The sequence below is a fragment of the Somniosus microcephalus genome, chromosome 13, assembly GCF_052327205.1.
Source record: "Somniosus microcephalus isolate GS21.2 chromosome 13, FLI_Smic_1.0, whole genome shotgun sequence".
In the NCBI taxonomy this organism is placed as follows: Eukaryota; Metazoa; Chordata; class Chondrichthyes; order Squaliformes; family Somniosidae; genus Somniosus; species Somniosus microcephalus.
This window is the reverse complement of record NC_140999.1, coordinates 8,247,720-8,265,430: the sequence shown is the minus strand read 5'-3', so window position 1 is coordinate 8,265,430 and position 17,711 is coordinate 8,247,720.

Here is a 17,711-nt window from a genome sequence, read left to right as displayed (position 1 = left end):
GGCGGGCCTCATCATCATCGTTGGAGACGTGGAGGCCTGGGGTGGGGGAGGCCGGGGGGGTGGCGGGTGGTGATCGGAGGCCTTGTGGGGGGTCTCCACTTGTGGGGGGTGGGTTTGGCAGGGACCCTGGATCCAGGTGGTAGGTACAAAGTCACTTACCTCCTGGATCCAGCAGTCCCCACCTCTGTTTAACTGCCGGATTTCACGGGTTGTGTGAAACCTGTCCACCGGCAGTTAAACACAAAATGGATGACGAGAAAGAGGCTTCTAGCCTCATTAGAATATTTACATTAAGGTACCGCCCCCTGGAAACGGGTTGGTCGCCCGCCCCGCCCTTGTCACGCCTCCGTAAAACCTGGGGTGAGCGGGTTGGAGTCGGGAGTCACATTTTTTTTAACCCTTTAACTGCCCCCACGCTCCAAACCCCACTCGTTCTTTTAGGGGAAAATTCCATCCGAAGACTCCACCAGCGCGAATCACTTGCCAACGCCCGGGTACATTCACATCCATCTGAAGACACGGCCGTGCGGGTACTGATGGGTGGAGACAGAGAATCTCCTCTCATGTCTGCCGTCCATCTGTATGTCCCCTTCTTCTCCATAAAAAATGTCTGATGGGGCAAGCCTACCTCTCTGACCAAGCTTTTGGTCACCTGCCCTAATATCTCCTTTTGTGGCTTGGTGTCAAATTTTGTTTGATAATCGCTCCTGTGAAGCGCCTTGGGACATTTTAATACGTTGGGAAACCCATTGGTGCTAGCAATGGTGTTGGAGGTAAAAAATAAAAATGATTTAAACTGTCAGAAGAGGCTGCTGAGAATCTAAGTACCAATGGGAAAAAGAATATGAAGAAAGATATTTATCAAATGGCTGAAATATCCTTACCTTAACATTACTCTGTCTTTTCCATGACCTCCATATTTACCGTCACCTCCCAACCCTGGAATTCCATTCCAAATGGGTGTAATTCACATCTGGGAAATGGTGTGCAGGATAGACACGTCCCGAAATTAATATTCAAATGCAGCCCTAACTGAGGCGGGCGGACCCGTGGCCATTGGTCCTGCCAATCAGAAACTGCTCAGGAGCACAAAGCGGTGGGCGCCCATTTTATTCCCGTCCCTGTCTGGCTGACCACCACCCGAAAATCAGGGACTTGCTCATCGGACAATCTGGGCCAGCGGCGCTGAGAGGCGTTCGGTCCCAGACGTTCTCGAGATGGCCTTTCAGAGCGCAGGGTGAATGTACCCCCCCCGGTTAAGTTGGGTTAAGCATGAAATAAGATCATCAACTGCAACAGAAATCTGAAGGAAGTACAACAACTGCTCAGAAACTGGGTCAGTGATGTGAGGAGCTGATGTGTGCTTAATGGACGGTTTCAAATCACTGGTTTGAAAACCACAAGTCAATGCGGCCAACACCAGGAATCTGCTGCACTGAATTCTGATTTTATCCAAATTTATTTGGCGTTAATTTTGTGCTCGTCGAGGTGAAGGAAGTTGATCTGAGCTGGAGTCAGCATTGAGCTCTCCCAGCTGAGGTATAACAAGGTTAAACTGGAGGTCATCCAAAACTCTGCTGCCCCGTGTCCTAACTCACACTGAGTAGTCCATTTCACCCATCACCCCCTGTGCTGGCTGACCTACATTGGCTCCCGGTTAAGCAAAGCCTTGATTTTAAAATTCTCATCCTTGTTTTCAAATCCCCCCATACCCTCGTCCCCCCTCCCTATCTCTGTAACCTCCTCCAGCCCTACAACCCTCCGAGATATCTGCGCTCCTCCAATTCTGGTCTGTTGAGCATCCCTGATTATAATCGCTCCACCATTGGCGGCCGTGCCTTCTGTTGCCGAGGCCCCAAGCTCTGGAATTCCCTCCCTAAACCTCTCCGCCTCGCCACCTCTCTCTCCTCCTTTAAGACGCTCCTTAAAGCCGACCTCTCTGACCAAGCTTTTGGTCACCTGCCCTAATATCTCCTTTTGTGGCTCGGTGTCAAATTTTGTTTGATAATCGCTCCTGTGAAGCGCCTTGGGACATTTTAATATGTTAAAGGCGCTATGTAAATGCAAGTAGTTGTTGTTGTTAACCGTTCTGGTGCAAATGCAATCAAAGAAGGGCGTGTGTGTAAATTCAATCTCAGACCTTCTACCATAAGCGCTCAGTACTGCACCCAGGGTCACTTTGATGATCGTACCTTGACATCAGGGGTCTTGCTTGCGAGCCACACGTATCAAGCATCATGCCCATGGTTTCCCAATACGTACAGGCGGTGGACAAGACCTCCACTGCCATTGTGGGCTTGTTTCTCAATAGAATAGACATAAATACTGTGGCAACACGAGCAGGTCAGAGGCTAGGTATTCTGCGGCGAGTGTCTCACCTCCTGACTCCCCAAAGCCTTTCCACCATCTACAAGGCACGAGTAAGGAGTGTGATGGAATACTTTCCACTTGCTTGGATGAGTGCAGCTCCAGCAACACTCAAGATGCTCGACACCATCCAGGACAAAGCAGCCCATTTGATTGGCACCCCATCCACCACCTTAAACATTCACTCCCTCCACCACCAGTGCACCGTGGCTGCAGTGTGTACCATCTACAAGATGCACTGCAGCAACTTGCCAAGGCTTCTTCGGCAGCACCTCCCAAACCCGCGACCTCTTCCACCTAGAAGGACATGTAGAAGTGCTTTACTTCTTAGCTCTGGGTAATGACTCAATACACACTTGGATTCGTCAGACGGACAGGCCTTTTATTTCACTTCTTGCAAGGGGAATCAGCACCTCTGCTCAAGGGGTGAGGCTACTATTCCAATGATACAGCGTAAGCGTTCCATATTTATACAGTGTAACAAACAAGTTTGATTGACATTCCTTTGTTCCTCTATCAGGATACATTTTAGATTAATCATCAGGTAGAAATAACATATTGACAGAAGGATCCTGGACACATAAGTCAACCGTTAATCTATAACAGGGCATGAATCGTGTAACCGGAGGTCCTCTTTAATCATATATTGGGAGGCTAGCTTTGCTTACGGTCACAAGTTATCAGGTCATTGGTACATCAAAGGAACTCATTATTTCACTTCTACATTCTCATTAGGTGGGCAGACATCTGTTCTTGGCTGTAGTTCGAGTACGTGCAATAGCTCTAGTTACACATCGACACTTGCCCAGTGTCAAGTCTGAAAACTTTTACCCAGCAAGCACTTGAAATTAACCCCTTATATCATGTAGATTTCCTCATTCCCCCCTTTTGTCCTTTCTAAGGACAATCTATTTCGCTAAGTTTAAGAAACTCTACATCAAAGGTCTCACCCTTAATATCCTCATATTCAGACATCATTGGTACTGGAGGAGTTGACGTTAATAAGGAAAGGACTTTTGTACACAATAATTTTAAACAACCAATCAATAAACTAATTAAAATTATTATCATCACAATTGCGATTAAGGCTTCCAAAATTTGCTTTCCTAGTGCTCCTCCCCATCCTGAAATCCAATCTCACATGGACCATGGTTCAGGTTGACGTAGTTTCTCTACAGCCTCCTTTATGTGGTTTACCAGGTTGGTGATATTTTCTGAGCTATCTGGAATATAGGTGCAACATTCGGTTTTTATGATTGCACATGTGCCCCCCTTTTGCCAACAAATAGTCCAGAGCCATGCGGTTTTGTAAGGCAACAGTGCGCAAAGCCACCATTTCTGCGTTTACATCACTAAGAGCATCAGCAGTATCATTGGCTATTTGTTCCAACACTGCTGCCATGTTTATAGATTCTCTTGCTAGCTTCCCTGTTCCATACCAGGGAAATGCTATAGCAAAGAACCTTTCAGTTTCTGTAATGGCTCGTTTTACTCGTGTCCCAGGGTGGCTATCCAAAGATGAAATATGATGTATATAGGGCACTACATATCCCAAATAACATGACCCAGTCCAATTTTGTGGTAACCAAGGGTATGCTCTATGCCCACAGATGAAATAGGTGTTATTATAGGCTTCAAATTTGTTCCATATCTGGTGCATCATTCCTATTCCTTGTTCTCCTTTCCAGATTTTTTTTTTTACTAGTCAAATTTTGTACTGTGGACAGGTTCCACCGTCCCCAATAGGGCCATTCGACTGCGCCCGGTGGTTTAGTAGTAGTTTTAGTCAAAGTGTAGTTACATTTGCACTCACTCCATCTATCTTCTTCTACTATCTTATCCTGCCTAATCCTAAGACTCAGGGGTTGATACGGGGGTACCTGCATAGTGTGATCCTGAAGCTGAACCTTCATAGTCTCGTTATAGCATATAATATAAAAGAAATCACTGTTTAAAAGTACACATTCTTCTATGCATGGTTTGCCCTTCAGGGGATCTGGGTAAATCAATATGGCAGTTTCAATTATCGTTGACAAAGAGAACAGTCTTATTAAAGTCCAAATCCAGTTCATCTTGGCAGTGTATTATCTTCGACTGATGCCTTCTTACAATGGGACGCGTGTATCCATGTTGGTCGCTCCTTTACTTTTACAGCGGTGTTTGTGGTCAGGAGTACTTGGAAGGGTCCCTCAAATCTGGGTTGAAGGCCATTCTTTCGCTTGAAGATTTTTATATAGACGTTATCTCCTGGCTCGAAAGTATGGCACTTTCCTTCAGCGGGATCGACCTGGGCTTCCTTCACCTGTTGATGGAAACTAGAAATGCATTTGGTTAGTGCAATGCAATAACTCAACATATCTTCCTCCATTTTATGAATGTCCATTTGTTTAGCTGTTAAAGGTGCCGAAAAAGGCAATCTTTGTGGTCTTCCCATGACGATCTCGTGAGGCGACAATCCTGTAGTTCTGTTGGTAGCAGACCGCATTGTCATTAAAGCTATGGGTAACAAATCAACCCATTTAAGTCCAGTTTCTTTACACAGTTTTGCAAGCTTGTTTTTCAGCATCCCGTTATATCTTTCCACTAGTTCAGCCGACTGTGGATGATAACTGCAATGGAGGTGCTGGCTAATCTGTAAGGCTTTGCATAGTTCCTTAATCACTGTTCCTGTAAAATGGGACCCATTGTCACTTGACAGTTTTGCTGGTATCCCAAAGCGAGGTACAATGTCCTTCAATAAACATTTAGCAACAGTGGTAGCGTCATTCTTTCTGCAAGGAAAAGCTTCAATCCATCTTGAAAACATATCAATAATAACTAATACATATTTAAAGCTCATACATACAGGTAGTTCAATAAAATCCATTTGCAAGTGTACAAAAGGGCCCATGGGGTTTGGGTGGGATGCGGGCTGTACCTTCTTTATTTTCCCTGCATTCATGGTCTGGCAGATAGTACAATTTTCACATATTTGTTTTGCCAACTTTGAGATTCCTGGTGCATACCAGGTCTTGAGGATATAGTCCGCCATCCCCCCTTTGCCCGCATGGGTGAATTTATGAACACATCGGGCAATTGGTGATAGTAATGATTTGGGTGCCACCATGCGGCCGTCATGATGAACCCATAAGCCGTCAGTGTTTTTTAAAACAATGATTAACAACCCATTCCTTTACTTCATCAGAACTGGCCCTATCTTGATGGGTCAGCACATCATCTAAGGACGGGGGCTGCGGTATCTCTGGCTTTTCCCAACAGGGAAGGCTGAAACTTGTCGTTCAGTACTTGATATAGCTACTGACTTAGCAGCGCTATCTGCAGCAGCGTTTCCAAGCGCAACCTTGTCCAAATGCCCCGTGTGCGCTTGGCACTTAATAATTGCAATCTGTTTACGTCTCTGAATAGCTAGTAAAAGATTTTGCACTTCTTGTGCATTTTTAATCTGGGTTCCCGAGGAAGTCAGGTAACCGCAAATTTTCCAAATTTGTCATGCTCATGTCTGGTTATTTCTGAATAGTTCAATATCCATTGTCTACAATAGCCAGTCATTCCTAGAAAATGCTTCATTTCTCTTTTAGTTTTTTGGCAACGATATGTTGCAAACGACCTTTATTCTATCCGGCGTTAACTCCCTGTTTTAACAATGATTCCATCACTGGCTCAATTCCTTTTTCTGCTTTCTCTGACAATGGATACTGTGACCTTTTGGGTAATGGTGCAGCTGGATTAATTGTAACTTTATAGGGCTGTGCAGTCTAATAGTTAGGAGGTATTTTAAATTTAAAAACGGCTGATAATCTTGTCCTGTTTTGTCATAGCAGGCCGTGCAGTGCAATTTTGAATGCCATTTCCCTAGTTTCAGGGATTCCTGGTATTGTTTTATGGAGCTTGTAACGAATCCCCACGCTCCTAACAGACTGACAAGTTTGGGACTCAAACTTGGGTCGGCAATTTCCCATGCGTAAAGAACAGGGTGTTTTATTTCTGTTACTGGGTACGCATATGCCTTATCTACTTGGATTTCTACCGTTACTCCTGATGGGGAGCAAATGATTGTAGCATTCATTTTGCACAGCAAGTCTCTTCCACATAAATTCATAGAGACATCTCCTGATAACAGAAAGGAGTGTTCTTCCTCAAATTCTTCTACTTTTACTGTGAGGGGAGTCGATTGATTCAAGCATTGTAGTATTCCAGCCAATCCAGCTATCGGGGTCTTTTTCCCATTAATAGGCATTCCTTCAGAATATCCTTTCCCTAACACCGAAAAGGTTGCTCCTGTATCTACTAAAATGACATAGGTCTCCCAGCTATTTGCATTTTAACTTCAGGTTCGCTGCGTGAATTTAAAGAAACAACCGGCATTTGGTGGTCTGTGGCGCCTGGGGCTGCTGGTGTCAGTCAGTAATTCTGATCTCTATTTCTCCTAAATCCCTGTCCGTTTGTAGGGTAACCTCCTGACTGGTCCGAAAAAGGGTTATGGACAGTGAAATTAGGACCTTTATTCTCTAACGGAGGTCCATTATTGGAGGTTTGGTTCTGACAATTTTTCGCAGGGCATTGGTTTGCCCAATGTCCGGGTTGTCCGCAATTGTAACAATTACCAGATCGTCCATACCCTCTTATTCTACCACGTCTTCCTCTATATTCCCCTCTATTCATCCTTCTATAGTTACCTTGTTATCCTACCATAATAGAGGAGAAAGGTGTTTCTTCGGGGTAATTTTTTTTTCTTTTTCTTCTGACTCAACAAACATAGAGGCAGTCTTTTTATCTGGCTGTTCTCTATTTCTCTCTTGTCCGTTAAACATTCCTCGAGGCAAGTAATTCTTTCTATGTTAAATGACTATCTGAGGGAAAGGGTCTAGTCTTATTTACAGTCCATTTGGACCAATTTGGTAGGTGATCAATGGATGATTGACCAGTTCTTTAACATAAAGGCTGCTGGCGTGCCTTTCTCGGGTAGCTTACTGGTGCTAGCACCCATTTTAGCAGCTTAAATGGTTCACTTAAAACAATCTAAACTCCTGTGATAATCCATGATCTGCGTTGTACGCCCCTACAGATCAGATTAATAAACTATACATACGTATAAAACTCGAGGGTTCTCAACCCTCGTGGAAGGTATTTCTAACTGGGGAAAATACTGAATCCACAATAGCTTAGTGGATCATGTAAAAGACATCACTATTTTCTCAACCATACATTCCGCCGCGGGACTCACTTCCCCGGCTTGGGTCTTTTCCAACCCCTTCTGCAGTTTTTTTTTCAGCTTAAATATTTTAGTTGAAACATACAACAATTCCGTAACACTCTATGATCTGCGTGGGACGCCTCTACAGATCAGACATGACTAAACATTAATACATATAACAATAAACAATAAACAATACACTTGTTAAACAACAACCAAAGTGTTACTAAATCCCCAACCTATGCAGCCTTACTGGACAAAGCTGCAAAGTTGATTGATAATAACAAGTAGTTAAATACTCACTCTCATAAACATTAAACATTGACACTGTGTTTCAGACAACCGCCCACTCTTCTCTCTTTTTTTTACCCTATTCCCTTTAGCCAAATCTTTAGCAAAAAGGGCCTTCAATTTGTCCCAGCTAACTTCAAGCTCTTCTCTCCTTCTACCCTACTCCCTTTAGCCAAATCTTTAGCAAAAAGGGCCTTCAATTTGTCCCAGCTAACTTCAAGCTGGAACCTTGCTAGTTCAATTTCCAGTAAATCGCTAGCTCCTTAGTTAATCAAATTCCTGACTTAACCTTCTCTCTCAGCAAGCTAGAACCTTGCTAGTTCAATTTCCAATAAATCGCTAGCTCCTTAGTTAATCAAATTCCTGACTTAACCTTCTCTCTCTGGTACCTTTATACAGTCCTTTTCTGCACGATCCTGTTCGCGGGGCGTCAGCGCCTCATGGCTGGTCCTCTGTTCCGTTTCTGAAAGGGAAGCAGTCACAACGGCAGTTTAACCTCCGAACCTTGTGAGTCAATTACCCGATGGCAGTACTGTCCAATGGAATAAACAGACTATGCGCAGCTATGCTTCTGGCAGGGAAAGTCCCAAAAATGTGGCAAAACACCACCTTCGGCCGATGGGATTTTCCCAACCGAGCAACGTACTCGGCGTCTGTTAACTCACCAATTGGTACAGCAAGCCATCTCGGTGGAACCTCCAAATTGTAGAAGTGCCTTACTTCTTAGCTCTGGGTAATGACTCAATACACACTTGGATTCGTCAGACGGACAGGCCTTTTATTTCACTTCTTGCAAGGGGAATCAGTACCTCTACTCAAGGGGTGAGGCTACTATTCCAATGATACAGCGTAAGCGTTCCATATTTATACAGTGTAACAAACAAGTTTGATTGACATTCCTTTGTTCCTCTATCAGGATACATTTTAGATTAATCATCAGGTAGAAATAACATATTGACAGAAGGATCCTGGACACATAAGTCAACCGTTAATCTATAACAGGGCATGAATCGTGTAACCGGAGGTCCTCTTTAATCATATATTGGGAGGCTAGCTTTGCTTACGGTCACAAGTTATCAGGTCATTGGTACATCAAAGGAACTCATTATTTCACTTCTACATTCTCATTAGGTGGGCAGACATCTGTTCTTGGCTGTAGTTCGAGTACGTGCAATAGCTCTAGTTACACATCGACACTTGCCCAGTGTCAAGTCTGAAAACTTTTACCCAGCAAGCACTTGAAATTAACCCCTTATATCATGTAGATTTCCTCAGACAAGGGCAGCAGGCGCATGGGAACACCACCACCTCCAAGTTCCCCTCCAAGTCACACACCATCCTGACTTGGAAATATATCGCCGTTCCTTCATCGTCGCTGGGTCAAAATCCTGGAACTCCCTCCCTAACAGCACTGTGGGAGTATCTTCACCACACGGACTGCAGCGGTTCAAGAAGGCGGCTCACCACCACCTTCTCAAGGACAATTAGGGGTGGGCAATAAATGCTGGCCTTGCCAGCGATGCCCACATCCCATAAACGAATTTAAAAAAAATCCACAGCTGACCTGGCTGAAAGTAGAATGTGTGCAACACAGCTGAAATCAAGTAGAATTGCAAAATACTGCGGATGCTGGAAATCTGAAATAACAACAGAAAATGCTGGAACCACTCAGCAGTTCAGGCAGTATCAAGGAGAGAGAAAAACGTTTCGAGTCAGGGACCCTTCGCCAGACCTGATTAACAACAAACTGCAGCAAAAAGTTGGCACTCGATGGATGGCCCTCAATGCAGCCCTATGAACTTAACTCAAGTAGATGTTTGTTGAGATATTTGCATTAGAAAAGAAATGAATGCAAACCAGTCTTCTGTGTGACAGGTTATGTCAGGTATACCCGGCAGCCAGAACATGAACAAGGTTGTTTTGAACCCTGCAAACCAGGAGGCGCTATGTACAGATCACGACATCTCCCACAACCTCCCCCCAGGTTCCGTGGGAGGGAATCAACCAGTCATTCGTGGCAACTTAGAAACTAGTAACAACAAACCGCTGCAAAAAGTTGCCACTCAATAGATGGCCCTCAATGCAGCCCTATGACGTAAAGGTCATGGTCTACAGAGCAGCAGTGATACCCGCCCTCCTGTATGTCTCAGAGACATGGACATGTACAGCAGGCACCTTAAAGCACTGGAGAGGTACCACCAACGCTGCCTCCACAAGATCCTGCAAATCCATTGGCAGGATAGGCGCACCAACGTCAGTGTTCTCGTTCAGGCCAACATCCCCAGCATCGAAGCTTTGACCACGCTCAATCAGCTCCGATAGACGGGTCACATTGTCCGCATGCCCGATATGAGACTCCCAAAACAAGCGCTCTACTTGGAGCTCCGACACGGCAAAAGAGCCCCAGGTGGGCAGAGGAAACGCTTCAAGGACACCCTCAAAGCCTCCTTGAAAAAGTGCAACATCCCCACCGACGCCTGGGAATCCCTGGCCCAAGACCGCACAAAGTGGAGGAGAAGCATCCGGGAAGGCGCCGAATACCTCGAGTCTCTTCGCCGGGAGCAAGCGGAAGCCAAGCGCAGGCAGCGCAAGGAGTGCACGTCAACCCAAGCACCTCACCCACCCGCCCCTTCAACCACCATCTGCCCCACCTGTGACAGAGACTGTAGGTCCCGCATTGGACTCATCAGTCACCTGCGAACTCATTTTTAATGTGGAAGCGAGTCATCCTCGGTTCCGAGGGACTGTGTAAGAGAGAGAGATTACGTAAAGGGTCTAGAAATTGCACGTGGAAATGTAGCTGGGTGGGGATTCGGCGATGGTAACGCCATTGAACGCCACGTCGTGCTCAGTCCCACACCCCTGTTTTTGTCCGTAACCCTGTCAGTTCCTCATCCTCCAGAACCCGTCCGACTCCCTTTAAAATTATTGATGGAATCAGCTTCCGCCACCTTTTCAGGTCGAGCGTTCCAGATCCCCACAACCGACCGAGTGAAAACATTTCTCCTCATCTCCCCTCGAGATCTTTTGCCAATGATTTTAAATCTATGACCGTTGGTTCTTGACCCACTCGCCCGAGGGAATAGTCTTTCTCTCTCTACTCTATCAAAACCTCTCATCATCTGGAAAACCGCTATTAGGTCACCTCTTAACCTTCTCTGTCTTCTTCTTCTTAGGCAGTCCCTCGGAACCGAGGAAGACTTGCTTCCACATTAAATAAGAGTTCGCAGGTGACTGATGAGTCCAATGCAGGACTTACAGTCTCTGTCACAGGTGGAGCAGACGGTGGTTGAAGGGGTGGGTGGGTGAGGTGCTTGGGTTGACGTGCGCTCCTTGCGCTGCCTGCGCTTGGCTTCCGCTTGCTCCCGGCGAAGAGACTCGAGGTGTTCGGCGCCTTCCCAGATGCTTCTCCTCCACTTTGTGCGGTCTTGGGCCAGGGATTCCCGGGTGTCGATGGGGAAGTTACACTTTTTCAAGGAGGCTTTGAGGGTGTCCTTGAAGTGTTTCCTCCGCCCAGCTGGGGCTCTCTTGCCGTGTCGGAGCTCCGAGTAGAGCGCTTGTTTTGGGAGTCTCGTATCGGGCATGCGGACAATGTGACCTGTCCATCGGAGCTGATCGAGCGTGGTCAGAGCTTCGATGCTGGGGATGTTGGCCTGAGCGAGAACACTGACGTTGGTGTACCTATGCTGCCAATGGATTTGCAGGATCTTGCGGAGGCAGCGTTGGTGGTACCTCTCCAGTGCTTTGAGGTGCCTGCTGTACATGGTCCATGTCTCTGAGGCATACAGCAGGGCGGGTATCACTGCTGCTCTGTAGACCATGAGCTTAGTGCCGGGTTTGAGGTCCTGGTATTCAAACACTCTCTTCCTCAGGCGACCGAAGACTGCACTGGCGCACTGAAGGCGGTGTTGGACTTTGTCGTCGACGTCTGCCATTGTTGACATTAGTCTCCCAAGGTATGGAAAGTGGTCCACGTTGTCCAAGGCCTTGTTGTGGATTTTGATAATCGGGGGGCAGTACTGTATGGCGGGGGCAGGTTGGTAGAGGACCTTTGTCTTACGGATGTTTAGTGTAAGGCCCATGCTCTCGTATGCTTTGGTGAAGGTGTTGACGATGGTTTGGAGTTCGACCTCCGAGTGAGCGCAGACGCAAGCGCCGTCTGCATACTGTAATTCGACGACAGAGGATGGGGCGACCTTGGATCTGGACTGGAGACGACGGAGGTTGAACAGTTTCCCGTTTGTTCTGTAAATTAGCTCCACTCCAATGGGGAGCTTACTGAGGGTGAGATGGAGCATTGCAGCAAGGAAGATCGAGAAGAGCGTTGGTGCGATGAAACAGCCTTGCTTGACCCCGGTTCGTACACGAATTAAGCCTGTGGTGGAACCGTTGGTCAGGATCACGGCTTGCATGTCGTCGTGAAGTAGGCGGAGGATAGTGACAAACTTTTGAGGGCAGCCGAATTTGAGGAGGACACTCCATAATCCCTCACGGTTGACAGTGTCAAAGGCCTTTGTGAGATCAAAGAAGGCCATGTACAGCGGTTGGTGCTGTTCCCTGCATTTCTCTTGTAATTGACGTGCGGTGAAGATCATGTCCATTGTGCCCCTTAGTGGGCGGAATCCGCATTGCGACTCTGGGAGGAGCTCTTCGACCACTGGGAGAAGGCGATTGAGGAGGATTCTTGCGATGACTTTCCCTGTGGCAGACAGCAGGGAAACTCCTCTGTAATTACCGCAATTGGACTTGTCACCTTTCTTGAAGATGGTCACAATTACGGCATGTCTGAGATCCCCTGGCATGCTCTCCTCCTTCCAGATAAGAGAAATGAGTTCATGAATTCACGCCAGTAGTGCTTCTCCGCCATGCTTTAGTGCCTCGGTGGGGATTCCATCTGCTCCTGAGGCCTTGTTGTTCTTCAGTTGTCAGATGGCCTTTTCAACCTCATGCCGAGCTGGGGTTGTGCTGAGATGGTGGCGGGTAGCATGCTGTGGGATGGAGTTGAGGACACTCGCGTTGAAGACAGGGTCGTGGTTAAGGAGATCTTCGAAGTGCTCCTTCCAGCGGGCACTGACTGCCTCTCTGTTCCTGTTGTCCGTAACCCTGTCAGTTCCTCATCCTCCAGAACCCGTCCAACTCCCTTTTAAAATTATTCATGGAATCAGCTTCCACCACCTTTTCAGGTCGAGCGTTCCAGATCACCACAACTCGCTGAGTGAAAGATTTCTCCTCATCTCCACTTGAGATCATTTGCCAATGATTTTGAATCTCTGACCGTTGGTTATTGACCCACTCGCCCGAGGGAATAGTTTTTCTCCGTCTACTCTATCAAAACCTCTCATCATCTTGTAAACCTCGATTAGGTCACCTCTTCACCTTCTCTGTTCCAAGGAGAACAGTCCCAACTTTTCCAACCTCTCCTCATAACTGAAGTCCCTCATCCCTGGGAACATCCTGGTAAACCTCCTCTGGACCCTTTCTAAGGCCTTGACATCTTTCCTAAAGTGCGGGGCCCAGAATTGTCCACAACACTCCAGCTGAGGGCTAACCAGAGATTTAGAAAGCTCGAACATGATCTCTTTGCTTTTATATTCTGTGCCTCTATTTATAAATCCAAATAACTCACATGCTTTTTTTTAACCACATTATCGACTTGCCCTGCCACCTTTAAGGATTTGTGTATATGGACACCAAGGTCTCTCTGCTCACCTACACTTTTCAAAATCGTACCATTTATACTGAATTTCCACATTAGTCCTCACAAAGTGCATCACTTCACACTTCTCCGCATTGAACTCCATCGGCCGTGCATCTGGTCATTTCACCAAAATACTAAAGTTTTCTACACAAAGATAAATTTGGCTGCACTGGTTGATTTAAGGGTTACAACTACTGAAAGCTTTTCCCCAGCACTTTTGGGCCTTTCAAGTCAAAAGGAAATTATCCCGGAGGAGGTACAGATATTTTAAGTATAAAATAAGTAACCGGACAGAATCCAATACATTTTCACAGGGTCCAGTTTCTTCCGTTGGGAATTTAACACAATGACGATTAGTGAACAGGAAGCTGTTAGTACACAACCTAATGGAGGGAATCGTGGGATGTGTGCAACATAAAGAACCAACACCTCATCACTGACCCAACAGCAGAGGTTCCCTGGCTCCGACCTCCCTCGAAGACAGTGGATGGCGCTCAATCCAATCCACACAGGGCTCGGACGGTGCGGCCGCCCACTCCACCAGCGGAAGAGGAGGGATGACCCGAAGCGCGACTGTGGCTACGCGTCCCAGGCCGTGGAACACATCGCATCAACCTGCCCACTGAGCTCTGTGTGCGGGAGGCACCTCATTTCTCCACTCGGTATCTCGGGAGACCATCGAATGGAGAGCCGAACTAGACATCCCGTTGGAAGCTTTTCCCGTCGTACGAAACAACAACAACATCCTACAATAAATCTTTAAGATGCTTGATGGACAGTCCCAGGTCCAGACTGATCTCAGCCCTGCTATTGACACCAACAAACCTTTGCAAAAAGTATAAACCTAGTTGACGTAATAAAACTCACTACACACTTGGTTTGAGTATAAAGCAAGGCTTTAATCAACTTGTCTCAGAACATGGAGGTCTAGTTGTACTTCACTAGTTCCTTGTCTTACAAAATGTCCCTGAGCAAGCTGGGCCCACGCCCGAGCATTTATACTCCTTGGACAGCGCCACCAGCTGGCCGTCCAGCGTTATTTCACGAGTAGTTTCTTGAATGATGAGATTTATAACACTAGTGATGTACCTGCAGACACAGCGCCTTTCACAACCTCAGGACGTCCCAAAGCGCTTCACAGCCAAAGAAGTACTTTTTGAAGTGTAGTCACTGTTGTAAGGTAGATAGATGATTCTTTATTTTGGATCATTACATGACAATAAGTTGGGCCCTTTGAACAAGGCAAATCTGATCATATCGGAATAACACTTCCTGGTGTACCAGTGCCCTTTATCCCATTTCCACATCAGCTCACATGAGAGCTTCCTGAGCTTGTGTAGGGCTGGACCCCGGCTGTTTCATGAGATGGGCTCCTTTCCCAGAGAAAACTGGATTGAAACAGCTCAGAAAAAATTGAGAAAGAGAGAAACAATTAAGGGAGAGTTTTGGTGCCATATCATGCTTGGGATTCTTGTGTGGGTTGGAAGGAAAAATGATCCTCTGCCAAAAAACATAATGCTTATCAAGATCTGTGCAGGACTAACCTGACACAGTTCTGCACATTTACTGTAACTGTTCTGAGGTAGTTAATTAAAATAACCCTTGGGTGAGGGAGTGGGGGGAAAATCAGCCACGGTTCCCATTCCTCTGGTCTTTGTCCATTGACCCCTGTGAGGACAGGATTGGGCTCAATTATGACGGGCATGCTGGATGCCCCGCTGAGTTGCTGGCACCAGAGGATACATATACACCAGGCTCTTCAGGAAAGGAGGGCAGAAAAACCGGCAGAGAAAATAAAAGTCAAGAAGGTGGATAAACCCTTTGACTGCTGGCAGATCCTGGGATGTTTTAAGTTCCATTGACCAGACACTCTTTGAGCTCATACACTGTGACACTGCAACAGAACCTTATAACTGTAATAAAACTGTTAAAAGAATCAGCCCAGGCTTGTCCCTGCAATATTAACCCTGTAAATCGAATTATCCTGCCCATGAAATGCGACAGTAGATCGTCCTTCAATGTACAGAGAAATCTGACATGAGGCGGACCTGGAAGGAGTCGGCTGCAGAAGCGGCAATACTTAAACAGAGCAGGACCCGGGGACAGGCCGACCTGGAAGCAGTGGCAGTCAAAGTCACCGTCGCCCTCAATTTCTTCGCCAGCGGATCCTTCCAGTCTGCAACGGGAGACATAGCGAACATCTCGCAGTTCGCTGTCCATCGCTGCATCCGGGAGGTCACAGAGGTTCTCTACAGAAGGAGAAGGGATTACATTTCCCTCCCCATCACCAGAGAGAAGCAGCGTGAGCCTGCATGTGGCTTTGTCAGGATAGCGGGATTCTCCATGGCGCAGGGCGCCATTGACAGCACCCACGTGGCTTTGTGGGCACAGCATAACAATCCTGAGATCTTCTGTAACCGCAAAGGCTACTTAATGTGCAAGTGGTGTGCGACCACACACAGCGAATCCTCAATGTGAATGCCCGCTATCCTGGCAGCAGCCACAATGCCTTCATCCTGCGCCAGACCAGTGTGCCAGCACTCTTCCAGCCACCACGTCAAGCTCGCAGCTGGCTGCTCGGAGACAAGGGCTATCCGCTCTCCAGCTGACTCATGACTCCCCTCCGTTAACCCAACACTCCTGCCCAGCACTCATATAATGACAACCATGCTGCCACCAGGAACATAATCGAGCAGACCATCGGCCTACTGAAGCAATGGTTCCGCTGCCTTGACCGCTCGGGAGGAGCCCTCCAGTACTCGGCTGAGCAGGTGTCCCATTTCGTCGTGGTCTGCTGCATGTTCCACAACTTGGCCATCATGAGGGCCCAGCCCTTGCCACCAGGGATTGTGGGGCCACCTCAGGAGGAGGAAGAGGGAGAGGAGGAGGAGGAGGAGGATGAGGAGGAAAAGGAAGAGGAGGAGGAGGAGGAACAGGAGTGAGGGAGGAGGCAGCCACTCAATCGGCCTTCTGGAAGGGTGATCTGTGACCGCCTCATCAAACTGCGGTTTGAATAAATTAAACCCCAGGTCCCCATTGCTCACCACATCTCCATCATTCCATCCCTATCGCAGGCCATATCACAGCGCAAAGCTGAAATGAGAGACTCCACAAAAGAATCCAAACTGAATCAATACATTTATCAAAAATCAGTGAACATATATTACACCAAAAATATTCACCCTTGTGCAATCCCTTAGTGCCCCTCGTTACTGTGCCTTTGCCTACTCTAGTGCTCCTACGAAGTGTTGGCCCAGTGGCTGCAGCAGGGCTGGTGGGAGGCTGCTGAGTGTCCATGTGGGAGACTTCAGATGGCCTTGCAGGACGCCCTCAACTGGCTGTAGACTGCACCACCTCAGGCTGGGCGGCAGCAGTCTGGGCTGGCTGGATGACAGGCAGCGACAAGGGCAATGGAGGAGTGCCAGTGGTGGGAGCAGGAATGCTGTCATCCTGAGAGAAGACAGCAGGTTCCTGCTCCACTGACCCACTGCCACTCCCCCGGGGCAGCACCTCAGCATCCCTACCGATCTGCTGGAGCACAGATTGCTAGCCTGCTGCAACACCGTGAGATCCCCGGTGGACTGTAGTAGACCCAGCCACAGTCAGAGATTGCATGGCATCAAGCTGAGACTGCATGAGAGCAGTCTGAGATTGGATGCCACCAAGCATAGACTGCATTACAGCACTAAGATGTTGTGTCACTTCCGCCTGTGTTGCAATGGAAGCTGCCATATCGTCCATCACACGTGGCATCAGGTCTGGGTCACCACGGTTTCTCTTGGAGTCTACCATCCTTTCCAGACTGGAAATGATGGGCTCCATGGTGTACACAGAGCTTTGTGCAAAGTTGAAGGCGGACTCCTCCACTCTCCTTGCCATTGCCGAGAGGCTCTCGGGCACCCTTGCCATTTCACCTATCATCTCCATGTGCATGCCCATCACCCTTCTTCTAAAGGCCTCCCCATCGAGGTCCTCATCTGAGTCCTGTGCAGCAGAACTCGCGCACGAACTTGCCCTCTGGGGAGCTGGCCCCCGAGCTACCCTTTCCCCCTGGCCTTGCTGCAGCCCACTCGTCCCCGGTGCCTCACCCTGTGCAGATCCCACTACTATACTAGCCTCTAAAGAAGCGTAGTGCCAGTATCTGAGCTGGTGCCTGCGGGT